At 37.1% G+C, this 15,925-nt stretch overlaps 1 long non-coding RNA gene across 1 annotated transcript in view; it reads left to right on the forward strand.

The window, feature by feature from the left end:
- LOC105480995 (uncharacterized) overlaps positions 1-15,925 on the forward strand; it is a 575,131-nt gene that overhangs the window by 441,453 nt on the left and 117,753 nt on the right. The window contains exon 3 of the long non-coding RNA XR_011612742.1: positions 1,956-2,048. This is a non-coding gene — a long non-coding RNA (uncharacterized lncRNA). The remainder of the gene's footprint in view (positions 1-1,955; positions 2,049-15,925) is intronic.

Here is a 15,925-nt window from a genome sequence, read left to right on the forward strand (position 1 = left end):
AAATGGGGAAAGGATTCCCTGTTTAATAAATGGTGCTGGGGAAACTGGCTAGCCATATGTAGAAAGCTGAAACTGGATCCCTTCCTTACACCTTATAAAAAAATAATTCAAGATGGATTAAAGACTTAAATGTTAGGCCGGGCGCGGTGGCTCACGCCTGTAATCCCAGCACTTTGGGAGGCCGAGGCGGGCGGATCACAAGGTCAGGAGATCGAGACCACGGTGAAACCCCGTCTCTACTAAAAATACAAAAAATTAGCCGGGCGCGGTTGTGGGCGCCTGTAGTCCCAGCTACTCGGGAGGCTGAGGCAGGAGAATGGCGTGAACCCGGGAGGCGGAGCTTGCAGTGAGCCGAGATCGCGCCACTGCACTCCAGCCTGGGCGACAGAGCGAGACTCCGTCTCAAAAAAAAAAAAAAAAAAAAAAAAAAAAAAGACTTAAATGTTAGACCTAAAACCATAAAAACTCTGTAAGAAAACCTAGGTAATACCATTGAGGACATAGTTATGGGCAAGGACTTCATGACTAAAACACCAAAAGCAATGGCAACAAAAGCCAAAATTGATAAATGGGATCTAATTAAACTAAAGAGCTTCTGCACAGCAAAAGAAACTACCATCAGAGTGAACAGGCAACCTATAGAATGGGAAAAATTTTTTTTCAGTCTACTCATCTGACAAAGGGCTAATATCCAGAATCTACAAAAAAACTTAAACAAATTTACAAGAAAAAACAACTCCATCAAAAAGTGGGTGAGGGATATGAACAGACACTTCTCAAAAGAAGAGATTTATGCAGCCAACAGACACATGAAAAAATGCTCATCATCACTGGCCATCAGAGAAATGCAAATCAAAACCACCATGAGATACCATCTCATACCAGTTAGAGTGGCAATCATTAAAAAGTCAGGAAACAACAGGTGCTGGAGAGGATGTGGAGAAATAGGAACACTTTTACACTGTTGGTAGGACTGTAAAGTAGTTCAACCACTGTGGAAGACAGTGTGGTGATTCGTCAAGGATCTAGGACTAGAAATGCAATTTGACCCAGCCATCCCATTACTGGGTATTTACCCAAAGGATTATAAATCATGCTGCTATAAAGACACATGCACACATATGTTTATTGCAGCACTATTCACAATAGCAAAGACTTGGAACCAACTCGAATATCCATCAATGATAGACTAGATTAAGAAAATGTGGCACATATACATCATGGAATACTATGCAGCCATAAAAAATGGTGAGTTTATGTCCTTTGTAGGGACATGGATGAAGCTGGAAACCATCATCCTCAGCAAACTATCTCAAGGACAAAAAACCAAACACCGCATGTTCTCACTCATAGGTGGGAATTGAACAATGAGAACACTAGTACACAGGAAGGGGAACATCACACACCGGGTCCTGTGATGGGGTGGGGGGAAGGGGAAGGGATAGCATTAGGAGATATACCTAATGTAAATGATGAGTTAATAGGTGCAGCACACAAACATGGCACATGTACCCTAGAACATAAAGTATAATAATAATAAAATACACATTTAAAAAGTCATGATGTAGGGATATTCATTGCAGTGTTGAAATGGTGAAAATTGGAACAATGTATATGCTCATTAATTGGGATATTAACATGGATTTGAGTCAACAAACATGGCCACTAAGTTGTATAAGACTGCATACAGTATAACATTTGAAACATCCATTTAAAAAGTATATAGTACTATGTTCGTAAGTAAATATATGCTTTTTTTGTTTGCTTGTTTAATGAGGTAGAGTCTCTCTCTGTCACCCGGACTGGAGTATAGTGGTGTGATCTTGGCTTACTGCAACCTCCACCTGCTGGATTCATGCAGTCCTCCCACCTTAGCCACCAGATTAGCTGGGACTACAGGTATGTGTCAGCAAGCTTGACTAATTTTTATTTATTTATTTATTTTATTTTTATAGATGGGATTTCAACATGCTGTCCAGCCTGGTCTCAAACTTCTGGGCTCAAGCAACCTGCCTGCCTTGGCCTCCCAAACTGCTGGGATTATAAGCGTAAGTCACCGTGCCCAGCTTACACATATGTATTAATACTGTATATGTGATAATATAAAATAGGCATAGGGAGGATATTTATTACTAGTAGAATGGGGTAGGGGCAGTATTCATAGAAATGAAGAATCTCAGCAATATATAATGTACTATTTCTTTCAAGAAAGAAAGATTTGATTCAAAGTTTGTGTAGTATTAACTTGATTTTTTAAGATAGTGAGTATCCTGTTATCTAGCATATTATTTTGTGTAATTAAATATTTAAAAATTTAGAATAAAAATAATACAAATAAATTCTGAAACACTTTACTATAAAATTTAGTTGGAATTGTAATGTAGATAATGCTATTTTTTTAGACTTTTACTTTATTTTTAATCGACATAATATCATACGCATTTATTGGGTAGTTTTGTGGTATTATGTAAATACTTTGTAATGAGAAAAAATAACAAATCCATCACCTCAAATATTTATCATTTATTTGCAGTGAGAACATTAAGAATCCCTTTTAGCTACAGTCATGCATTGCTTAACAATGGAGATACGTTCTGAGAAATGCGTTGTTAGGCAATTTTGTCATTGCTTGTGCACCATAGAGGGTACTTAACAAACCTGCTTGGTAGAGCTTACTACACACCTAGGCTATATGGTATAGCTTATTATTTTTAATCTACAAACCTGTACATCATGTTACTATAGTGAATACTATAGGTAATTGTAACAGAAATTGTAAGCATCTGTGTATCTAAATATAAAGGTACAGAAAAATACACTATTATAATTTTACAGGACCACTGTCCTATATGTGGTCTTTCATTGACTACAATATTCTTATGTGGTGCGTGACTGTATTTTGAAACACGCAATACGTGATTGTTAATTATAATCACCCCACTGTGCAATGGAACACCAGTGCTTTACTACTCCTATCCAACTGTCACATTGTATCCATTGGCCAAATTATCCCCATGTTTTCCTCCTTTCTAACCTCTCTCACTTCTGGTAACCACTTTTCTGTTCTCTGCTTCTATGAAATCAATGCTTTTAGATTCCAAATATAAGTGAGATCATGTGGTATTTGTCTTTCTGTGTCTGGCTTGCTTCACTTAATGTAATGTCCTCCAGGTTCATCCAAGTTGATACAAATGACAGAATTTCATTCTTTTTTTTTTGTGGCCAAGTAGTATTCCATTGCTTATATATGACGTTTTCCTTATCCATTCTTTTGTTGATGGATATTTAGGTTGATTTCATATTTTGGCTATTGCAAATAGTGCTGCAATAAACAGAATAGTGCAGATATCTCTTCTCCTTACTGATTTCATTTCCTTTGAATATATATCCAAAATGAGATTGCTGGATCATATGGTAGTTCTATTTTAATTTTTTATAGAAACTTTCACACTGTTTGCCATAATATCTGTACTAACTTACATTCCCACCAACAGTGGGCAAACTCTCCCCCTTTCTCCACATCCTTGCCATCACTTGTTATAGTTTGTCATTTTGGTAGTGGTCATTCTAAAGAGAGTGAAGCAGCATCTCATTGTGGTTTTGATTTGTATTTCCCTGGTGATTAGTGATGTTAAGCATTTTTTTTTTCATATGCCTGTTGACCATTTGTATGTCTTCTTTTGAGAAATGTCCATTTAGATCTGTTGCCCATTTTTAATTGAATTATTTTTCTATTGAGATGTTTGAATTTTGTATATATATGAATATTTACCCTCGTCAGGTATCTAATTTGAAAATGTTTTCTATTCTGTAGATTTCTTTTCATTCTGATTGTTGTTTCCCTTGCTGTGCAGGTTTTTAGTTTGGTTTAATCTGATTTGTCTATTTTTGCTCTTGTTGCCCATGCATTTTGAGGTCTTATTCATAAAAGCCTTACACAGACCAATATCAGAATCATTTCTTGTGTGTCTTCTTGTGGTAATTTTATAGTTTCAAATCTTATACTTAAATATTTTTAATGCATTGTGAGTTGACTTTTGAATATGGTGAGAAATAGGGCCTATTTTTATTCTTCTTCATGTGGATATCTAATTTTTCCAGCATTGTAATGAAAAGATTGTCCTTACTCCAATATGTACTTTTGATGACTTTCTCTAAAGTCAGTTTGTTGTACACGTATGGATATATTTCTGGGCTGTCTTTTCTGTTTTATTGGTCTACGTGTCTGTTCATATGCCAGTTCCATGCTGTTTTGGTTACTAGAGCTTTGCAGTATATTTTGAAGTCAGGTACTGTGATGCCTCCAGCTTTATTCTTTTGCTCAAGATTGCTTTGGCTATTTGGGGTATTTTGTGGTTCCATACAAATTTTAAGACTGTTTTATCTCTTTCTGCAAAGAATGTTATTGGTATTCTGAAAGGGATGTCATTGAATCCTATTGATCACTTTGGGTAGTATGGATATTTAAACAATAGTAAATCTTTTAATCCATAAACACAAAGTATATTTCCATCTAATTGTGTACTTTTGAATTCATTTCATCAGTGTTTTTTTTAAATTTATAGTATAGATAACTTTTATTTCTTTGGTTAAATTATTCCTAGGCATTTTTTTAGATATTATAAATGGACTAGTTTTTTTTTTTTTTCAGATAGTTCACTGTAAGTATATAGAAAAAGTACTAATTTTGTGTGTTGATGTTGTATCCTTCAACTTTACTGAATTTGTTTACTAGTTATAACAGTTTTTTTTTTTTTGTTTGAATGTTTAAAGCATTCTATATAGTAGGTCACATTGTCTTCAAACAGGCAGTTTGACTTTCTCTTTTCCTATTTGGATGCCTTTTAATTTTTTTCTCTTATCTATAGTAGATGTGGAAAAAGTGGGCATCCTTCTCTTGTTTCAGATAGTAGAGAGAAAGCTTTCAAATTTTCCCCATTCAGTATGCTGTTATCTGTGGCTTTGTCATTTATGGTTTTTGTTGTGTTAAGGTATGCACCTTCTATGTCTAGTTTTTTGAGAGTTTTTATCATGACAGGATATTAAATTGTGTCAAATGCCTCTTCTGCAGCTGTTGAAATGGTCCTATGACTTTTGTCCTTCAATTTTTTAACGTGGTGAATCACATTTATTGATTTGCATACGTTGAACTGTCCTTGCATCCCTGGGATAAATCTCAGAGATTCTTTCAATTGCTGAATGTGGTTTGTTGTGGAAACTCTCTATTATATTTTAGATGCAGTGTGTGTAGCCTTCACACAGCTTCTTCAGGGACAAACAATATCAGCGATAACTGTGGGTGTGTTGGTGACTTAGGTTAGAGAAGTTTGTGGCCATGATGGTGGTAACAACAGTTGTTAGGGTGCTTGGTGGCAAGGGATTGAGAGGCTTTTCTATTCTTTTTTCCCCCACAATAGGGAGACTTAGCAGAGGGGATCCTTCTTGGTTTTGCATCTGACACAGCCTATAAGCAGCTTCAGTGGCACTAGGATCCATGGCCAAGGTGCTCAGAATAGCTGTGGAGCTGGGTTTCTGATCTCAAGGTGTCATAAACTTATTGTGGCACTTGGTGACAGGGCACATCACTGACCCAGCTCCCGAGAAGAAGGTATACTATAAAGGATTGGGCCCCGGAAGTGGGGTATACATACCATTTGGGAATCAGAGCAATACGGTTCACTGGCAACTCAAGTCCCTGGTAATGAGGCATTGGCTAGTGGTGACTCTGGACTCTGAAACTTGGCAGTACCCCAGACTCTGTGCGGCCAGGTTCAGCAGCAGCAAGGACCCCATAATGTTGGAGCACAACTGTGGTTTCATTTTTGGGGAGCAGGGAACAGTATAGTGATGACTCTATTCTATGGGGTGGAGGTTACCTCAGCAACTTGTACTCTAATGGGCTACTCCAGCATCAGGGAAACATGGTACTAGAGTTGTTTGGCCTGTAGGCTGGGTGTTTCAGCCTAGCCACTGCTCTGTCTCCCTGGGACATGTGATACCATTGCAGCTCAGCCATAGGATGTGCAACTGCTCAGTTTGGCCAAAGTATCAATTCTTCAGGTGGCTTTATGTGCTGCTTTAGTTTGGGCCAGGAGGATGGTGATTGCTTTGAGTGGCCCAGGCACCATTTATCTGGGAAGCTGGGTGCCACTTCAGTTTAAGGACAGGGGTGCATAGCCACTCTGGGCAACAAAGTTACCTTTTCCAATGAGGCAGGTTGCTGCTTCAACTTAGGCACTAAGGAGGTGATTGTGACAGCTGTGGGACACCAGGGTACTATTTTCCCAGGAGAAAGGGGGCATCCTTTCGGCTTTGGCACAGTGGGACAGGGTTCAGTAGCTACTGGGTGGGGTATATGGAGTAGCTTTGCCAAGGTACCATTTCCCCAGCATGGAGTGAGCAGCTTCAGCTTGGGCCTGAGAGAGGGACACACAGCTCTGACTGGGAGGAATAGGTGGGGCACCTCCACTGCCTTTTGGCCCCATAAGGTAGAGTATAACAGCAGCTCCCAGCTCGGCTTGGGGATGTGGAGCCATTAAGCGAGGGTGGCTTGGCAGGAGCAGGGCTAAACCTCAAGGACGACAGGGTGTGGCCACTTGCTCCCTGACCAGGACACACTCCAGTAGTAGTTGCATCTCCACAGTGGTGTAGTGTAGCTGCCTTGCAGGCCACAACAGCTAGGGTACAATGTTTGCTACTTCTCTTGGGGAGCACAGCTTTGTTGACTCCAGACAGCTCTCTCAGGTGTGCTTAGTGCATGCAAGGTGTTGATGAGGGCTGCTGGGGCCTTCTTGCTGATCTTTTCCCTAAAGGGAGAGGTTTCTCCTGGTTCCTATCTGATCCTGGGCTGGGTGATGGGGTGATAGAGGTCGGGTGTTTCCTTCTGTTCTCGAAGTGACTTTCCTAAGTTTCTGTGCTCATCAGTTTCTGCTACCCCTTCGATGTACCTCTGTGCTCCCCTTAAGTTATCTTCACTAAAATGTAGTTGCTTATTTGTTTTGGCTGTTTTTGTATTGGAGATCAGGACCAAGGGCTTCTGGTGGACCATCTTACTGACATCACCCTCTTTAGATTTCATTAGTTCTTTACTTCCATGGGCAGAGAATCACTTTGAGGTTACTTCAGATATTTTCTTGTCATTTGCATCTTCATGAGTCATTGAAAATTTTATTTCTTTGTATTTCCTTTGAGAGGGTTACGTGACATTTTACTTTTCCCCAAGAAGTTCTTCATTAAAACAGAATCAAACAAACATGAATCACCTTTTGAAATTTATTTTTTATCCTAACCTGAAATAAAATTGAATATCTGAAAAAAGACAATTAGGGCCTCCTCTGTATACTCAACTAAGCTTATCTAATTTTGATCTGCTGTTTAGAGCAGGGACTTATTCCAAGCTTTTGAAGGTGGGGTCGTTTTAAAAATATGTTTTCTTGTAAATAGTTGATGGACATCTTTAGACCATAAGTCGATCTTTCAAGTCCTCCTTTCCTTGTAAAGCTCTGAGCATGTTTGTTATTACTAAGTAGTGATTCAAAGGAACGTAGGACCCACCATCTATTTTCTTATGACTGTTACCAAAAATATCACATATGTGGCTAAATATCATATGAGATAAAATATTTTTCAAAGACCTTTGCCCTATACATTATACTTAAAAATATAAAATTCATCAGGCCAGTAAAATTTTCCCTATTTGGCATGAAGATTTTAAAAGTTAAAATATCTGTTTCTGACTCTTATAATATTCAGGGAGCAGTAGATGCCCCTAACTGTATTATACCAAAGCAAGACATCAACAACTGGCATGATACTTTATATTGGGGAAAGCCAATGCCTTTACAAATGATTTCTACCAATATGAGAAGAAAATGGAGAAATAAGATAATAATCAAGGAGGTAATTTTCATTAGCACAGTTATTGCCTGTGTCATTATTGAATCATATGTGCCTATTTGTGTAAGTGTTTGAAATGATCTGCTCTACTTTTATTTCTCTTGTGCCTACTTACTTTAGTTATTTCTAAATGTAAAAGAGATCCTTAACAGCTGTCAAGCAAGGCTTAAGAAAATTGTTTTGTTCATGTAATCATACTTAAATATATATTAGAATATATATATATATATGCACACACAGAATTCTACATATATATTATGGTCACAAAACTTAACTAGGCTATATATTTATATTTGTTATATATATGTATATTATACATTTATGTTTAATTATCAGCAGTCTCCTTCTGCTAGCATATAATTGCATTTTTTCACTCACATTTGTGGTTACACTTCACTTAAAATTATATTGAATTTTGCTATTTCTGGTTTTTATCTCTTATTCATCATCCCCCTGCTGTGGTTATGGGTGCTTGACAGTGAAAATAAGATTCTTAGGTTCATGGAATCTTTATTATACAAAATGTGCGTTAATGTCATTTTTATCTACTAATAGTCTCCATAAGCAGGAAAAGCAATGAAAGGGAATGAAAATTATTATTTATTCACCAGCTTGGTAGGGCATGTCACTAATGAATCATGACTACAGATTGTCTGAACAAATTTCCAGGGTCAGGGAGGGTCCTATCTTTTGATTTTCTTGAAACTATGCATAATAAATATTTACATTTTCTATCCACATTTATTTTAGTAAATTGGAAATATGGTAGGCATATACAGCAGATATGATGCTTGATAAGTGAAAATGCTATTAAATTTCTTGTGAATCACTATAGCATTATACATTTTCCACTTGCTATGGAGTGGCAAATTTAGACTCTCTTAAATTCTTCCATATTTCAGTTATTAAATAGAGAAAAATGTCTTCATGTAATTTAGATTCTTAGAACTTGAAATTAAATAAATATTGATTCAGTATGCCTGTGTTCATGCCAGTTGTGTGGAAGAGAGATATTAGTAAGACACTCAATATCATCAAGAATTCATTGCAGAAGAAACAGCGTGTCAATGAATGCGTAGACTTTTTTTTTTTTTTTTTTTGAGACGGAGTCTCGCTCTGTTGCCCAGGCTGGAATGCAGTGGCCGGATCTCAACTCACTGCAAGCTCTGCCTCCCGGGTTCACGCCATTCTCCTACCTCAGCCTCCCGAGTAGCTGGGATTACAGGCGCCCGCCACCTCGCCCGGCTAATTTTTTTTTTGTATTTTTAGTAGAGACGGGATTTCACCGTGTTAGCCAGGGTGGTCTTGATCTCCTGACCTCGTGATCTGCCCGTCTCAGCCTCCCAAAGTGCTGGGATTACAGGCTTGAGCCACCGCACCTGGCCAGAATGTGTAGACTTTTTGAAAAAGTTTCTCTGATTACCTTGTCTTTATTGCTGGGATTACCACCAATTAACATATAGCAGCTAAAATTCCACTTGCTCTAAAAACTTTTTGTATTTATGTCATGTTGTGAGATTTTTCTAGTTAGTGGTCTGATACTTCCGTGGTGTGTTTGTGTGTGTCTGTGTGTGTGTGTCTATGTGTGTTGTGTGTGTGTTTATGTGCATGACTTTGGTTATAGTACTTTATAACAATTATCACGTTTAGTCCATATGACAGTTCTAAAATCAACATATATGTGTTTTCTCTTTCCTCATTCTAAACCATAGCTTATTTGATGCCCATATAGTTCTGCTAAATTATTGCCATTGTACATTTAGATCTTAAAGTCACCTTGTTTCACTCACTAAATGAATATTTTCTTTGCTCAGGGTTTTACTCTCAATTAGTGCTACTGTATTATCAGTGATATAGCCAAGAAGACCCATCCATCACCCCCAGTTCTGTTTCTTGACTTCCTTACTTCCAACAAACTTTTAAAAAATCTCCTATATTTAACATTCTGATAATTAACACTAGACCTGTTCATATCCAGAACCATAACTATATCAGTCTGACCCCTTCCATTTGCCACTGACTCTAATTGGTCAACTCCAAGTTACTTTTTACCTAATTTAGACCTCCAGTCCATCAATCCATCAAACTTTTCCACTATCCAGTCTCCATATGCTATCTTCATTTCTCTTTGTACACACTTAGGCTCATAACCCATTATTCAGTTTTTTGCAAGCAATCTCTTGGACTCCCTTTTTTTTCTCTCTCCCTTTACTCTCTCTCTCTCTCTGAGAACAGCCTAATTTGGGTTGTAATATTCTTAAGTATTTTATCTTGCAGCTATCCCTTATTTCTCTGAAACATTATTCTCCATTTCTACTGAGTTATCCCCATCAGTTTGTCAATACATGCCATGTAAAGCCAATAAAATAAAAAAATGTATATACTGACCCCTCCATTCACACCCAGCCATTGCTCCACTTCTCTGCTGCTTTTCACAAAAATACTCCAAAAATGAGTTGTTTCTCTTTCTTTTCTCTATTTCCTTGCTACTTTTTCACTCTTCACCCTACTGCATCTCCCTCAAGTTTTCACATCTCTGCTACTACTGTTGAGGTCAGCAAGGATATCTCTTAGTGCCAAATTTAACTTTTTGTTCTGTGGTCCTTTACATGCCTCACCAGTACCCTTGCACACAAATAGCTGCTCCTTTCTTCTTGAAATACCTCCCTCCCCTTGCATACCTTTTGGTCCGTATGGTAAATTGACTCTTTTGATATGTGTTCCAATATTTTATATGTAATTTATTATTTGAAAATTACATAGGCAGGGATTTTAGTAATGACCGTGGCAAAGTATAGAGATTGAAACATTCTTTTGTGTAGCATGATTATAAAGCAAATCAATCTGGTGGTGACTTCTTGTCTTTACATTGTGGCCAAGGAAGTGTGATCCTGTAGCCAGCACTTGAGACAATGCTAATATTTTTCATCAGATGTATGACTATAACATGCAAAACTATTCCCTTGATAGGCAACCTCAGTTACCTTGCTCTGGGAGTAAATTTTATGGAACAAGCCCAACCACCAAATTTGTAAGCACCTAATTTCCTGTGTCTATATTCTCTTATTCTCTTATCTGCAACTAAATTCTGTATGATGCAATTTCTGTAACATTCTCTTGTTCTCTTTATTTCTCTTGTTGCCACTTTGGAGTCTTCTCAGTTAACAACTTTTCTTCTGCTCAACCTCAAACAGTAAACATCAGGTATCCTGAAAGCATTTCTCTTCTTTAATTAAAAGAAGATTTGATTTACTTTCTGAGATAATCTCATTCAGTCTCATGCTGTATATACAATACCATCTATGTGCTGATGGCTGCCAACCCATTTTCATCTTTTAGTTTAAATGTCTTATGAGCTCTATATTTTTATATCAAACTTCTTCCTTCATATCACCACTTGTATCTCTTTGACACATTCTAAAATACTCATTTTTTCAAAACAGTATACTTGTTCCTCAACTAGTACCTTTTCTTCCCCATGAAATTTATTGTCTTTCTAGGATTATATATTTTGATAAATTGCTCAGCAATCAACCTGAATATCTCAAAAATTTCCAAAGATTAGTTTAGTTAATTCTTACAAAGAATCTTATGATGGAGGTGCTATCATTATTTTCATTTTACATACAAGATTTCAGAGATGTTATATTACTTGTGACATATTACATAGTAAAATGTAGAGCAAGGATTCAAAATGAAACCTATACTTTTAGAAAATTCTACTTTTAATGACTAAACTATACAGCATTCTAATGAAAATGAGTGGTTTTAAACTTAAAAGAGCTCTAACATTTGTCAAATGTTCTGTACTGGGCCGCGGGGCTGTGGTTAGATCCCCATGGAATTCTCACAACAACCTCATGTAATAAGCATGTTTATTGCTTTGTAAAAATGATAAACTATATATTCAAAGAGATTCATAAGTTTATCAAGTAAACCTTCACTAAGGAAGGACAAAGACTAATGGCAGACAAGATATACACAGAAAAGGTATTTAGTACCCAGATATTTATAGGACATCTCCTTTGTTATTGGGCTGAGGTTTCCAAGATAAGTAAGCAGGATTCAGATTTAGTATCTGGAACTCAGTGAAAGGGAGTAAAATTAGCAGAACTATAATCAGCAGTTGTCATGTAGCAGGTCTTTATCTTTATCTTCCTCAGACAATGGTCCCCATGGAGATCAGTTGCTTTGCATGAACATGACAGACCTGCAGGATCCGAAACTGTGGTCTATCCACAGAAGTACAGTGTGTAAAGAGAGAAGAGTCTCTGAATTAGGGGAACCCTAAGGGGAGGGATGAGTTTCTCTCATGATTTCTCCTCTCCTCCTCTTGCTGCTGCTTCTCCCCCTCCTCTATTTCTTCCTTTCCTCCTCCTTCTCTTCCTCTTTACCTTTTTGTCCCTCTCTGTCTCCCACTTTTCCCCCTCTTTCTTCCAATTGTGTCCTTTATTTTGAAAGACATTTTCCTAAAAGTAAATAAAGAAAATGTCAGGGTTGGAACTCTAAAGTCCAGAAGCAAGAAATGGCTGTTCAGAGTTGGTTAGTGAAATCTGAGTTTCTTTTCTTGTCATTTTCAAGAGTGCAGGGATGAGTAAAATTTCGGAGCACATCTTGTCCTGTAAGCCATTCATTCCTTCATCCATCCATTTATCATTTTCTTAAACACATGTCAAATACTGGTAAGTGTAAGCTACTTGACTATCCTGAAGGTAGAAACAAAACAATCTGAAATTTTCCTGTCCTTGAGTGTTGACAACTCAGTAGATATACAGATCTAAAAAGAGGTAGAAATAATATTAAGTAAATTTTTAGCACCATGCCATGTGCCTTGTACAGATTTAACACCTAAATCACACTGTGAATTAGGCATTATTCTTATTTTACAGATGAGGATATTGAGGCCTGAGAAACATTTCTAAGATGGCTTAGTTACTGAGTAGAAAAGCTATGATTATAACCCATTTTATTCAGACCCTGAAATCTATACCTCCTTTACTACACTATAGTGAATGTTCTGATAGCAATACTACATATTAAGTGTTAAAACTTATTTGACATTTAAGATGCTGTGAAACTTTAGAAAGGGGCAAGTGACTTTGCATGTAGTTATTATAAAGAGCTTCAATGGAGTCTATAATGATGCGTTTGGATAGCATGTACCATTTTATTACATTTTAAAAAATCGGATTCCTTGAAAAGTGCTGACTAATTGGATTACTAACCTGAAAAAAAAAATGCAGTTTTTAAAATTCGGTTTGTTCAGGATTTTTTTTATTTTGTGTTTTTGTAACCACTATTTATGTGGTTAATTTGCATCTGTGGAAACAACACATAGCCAAAGCTCAGAGGACGTAAGTATGGTGTGTTAGTTACCTGTGATTGCTGTAGCAAATTACTACAAACTTGGTAGCTTAAAACAACAGAAATTGTATTCTCTCCCACTTCTGGAGGCCAAAAGTCTGAAATCATTTCACTGGTATGAAACCAAGGTCTCAGCAAGACCACACTCCCTCTGGAGGCTCTGGGAGAGTTCATTTCTTACTTCTCTGAGCTTGTCGTGGTAGTTGGCGTTCTTTGGTTTATGGCCACTTCACTTCAATCTTTAAGGGCACCAACTTCGTATCTCTCTCTGCTCTGTCTTCACCTTGTCTTCTCCTCTATGTGAGTCCCATCCCTCTGCCCATCTTTTATAATGATGCTTCTAATTGCATTTAGGGCCCACTGGATAATTCAGTATAATATCCCCATCTCTCAAGATCCTTAATGCAATCACATCTGCAAAGAACCTCTCCCCCTGGTAAGGTAAAGTAAGTTCTAGGAATTAGTACCTAGTATCTGCAGGGGCAATTATTCAGTCTACCACGTATGGTTAGCCAGGATGAAAATGTTTCCAGTCTTGACAATTTAAAAATGAAATAATGCTGGCATAAAGTGGACAATAAAATACAGCAAAGAGAGGCGGAGAATAGTATGGGCTATTATATCTTTCTGGAAAGGCCTCAGAGTCTTTACCTCATGAAATAAAGATTAGCACATGCATCAGTCAAGATGAACTTGGTTATGCTGCAGGAAAAAAAAATGGCAAAACCATATTAAAGCTCATAAAACATCTTATACCAACAAAGGTTTCAACTGACTCCTATCACTTGTCTTTCATGGGTCAGCTGTGGTTCAGTTTCATGTTTCCTTCACTTTGGAACCCAGGGTTATGAAGTAGCCTCTATGTGGATAAGTGTGTGTTGTTCTGGAAGAGGAAAATAAAATCATGACATAGACGGACTCTTAAAATTTATTCCAGGCCAAGTGTAGTGCCTCATGCCTGTAATCCCAGCACTCTGGAAGGCCTAAGCAGGAAGATCCCTTGAGTCCAGGAGTTTGAGACTACTGGGCAACAAAGTGAGACTTTGTCTCTATAAAAAATAAAAAATTTGGCTGGGTGTAGTGGTGCATGTCTATGGTCCCAGCTACACAAGAAGCTGAGATGTGAGGATCACTTGAGCCTGGGAAATCAGGATTGCTGTGAGTCATGATCATGCCCTTGCACTCCAGCTTGAGCAACAGAGTGAGACACTGTGTCAAAGGGAGAAAAAATTTTAAGTTTTATTTTAGAAATGGCATACTGTTCTCACATATGTGATTTGAACAAGATTGGGGGTTTAATCCTTCTCCAGGAAGAGGTACCAAATATTTGATAATTAAGGCTAATTATTAATATAATATAAATTAAATATATTGTTAATATATAAATACATTGCACAAGCAGCCAATAAACAGGGTAACAATAGGTAGGTAGATAGATAGATAGAGCAAGAGAAAGAGAGAACAATAAAATATAAGGTAATCCTCCATTATTGTGAATGAGAAAGTCTTTAAAAATTTTTTGGCCAAATTTCTATGAATAAATTTAAAGATTTAGGTGAATATGTCAAATTCTACTTTTTGTAATGTTTAGTTTTGTAACTTAGTTGCATATTTAAAATCATATGTGTAAAAATACACACATACAGATTTAACTTTCTTTCCTCCAATTTTGTGAACAATTTTATTCAAACTCCTCTCATGCATCTTCTATATCATTCGTTGTGACCATTAGAACCACTTTTCAAATAATCTAGCATGGAATTTTAAAACCCATCATCCTCAATTCCATTTACATTATTTGAAATGTAGCAACTTTTAAATTTAAGTATGATCTCACTGGAAAAGTTAAGCCAAGTTCCAAGTAGCATTAACCAATACTGATACCGAATTCTAGTACCAGTATAAATACTATTGTCTTTTAACAGATTTGTTGTTGTAAAGAAGTATTTTCTTCATAACAAAATTTTTTATTACCTTTAAAAATGAGTTTTAAAGACACATCTGTGAAGACAGCTAACAGCTGACTGTGATACCATATAAAGTGTTAGTGACTAAATATTTGTTGCATCTCTTTGCCTTCTGTTTTCACTCATAGCACCAGATTTTCTTGAGCATCTCAGACAACTGAGGTCATATTGTGCCTTCCTCAAAATATTTTATTTTGTTTAGAACAAGTTAATGGGGAAATGGCCTATGAGATGGAAGCATTTTTTTTTTTTTAAATACTTTAAGTTCTGGGATACATGGGCAGAATGTACAGGTTTGTTACACAGATATGCATGTACCATGGTGGTTTGCTGCACCCATCAACCCATCATGTACATTAGGTATTTCTCCTAATGCTATCCTTCGTGTTGCCTCCTACCCCCAAACAATCCCCGGTGTGTGATATTCCCCTCCCTTTGCCCATATATGCTCATTGTTCAACTCCCACTTATGAGTGAGAACATGTGGTGTTTGATCTTCTGTTCCTGTGTTAGTTTGCTGAGAATGGTTTCCAGCTTCATCCTTATCCCTGCAAAGGACAAGAACTCATCCTTTTTTATGGCTACATAGTATTCCTTGGTGTATATGTGCCACATTTTCTTTATTCATTCTATCATTGATGGGCATTTGGGCTGGATGCAAGTCTTTGCTATTGTGAATAGTGCCACAATAAACATAC

The sequence above is a fragment of the Macaca nemestrina genome, chromosome 14 (assembly GCF_043159975.1).
Source record: "Macaca nemestrina isolate mMacNem1 chromosome 14, mMacNem.hap1, whole genome shotgun sequence".
NCBI lineage: Eukaryota > Metazoa > Chordata > Mammalia > Primates > Cercopithecidae > Macaca > Macaca nemestrina.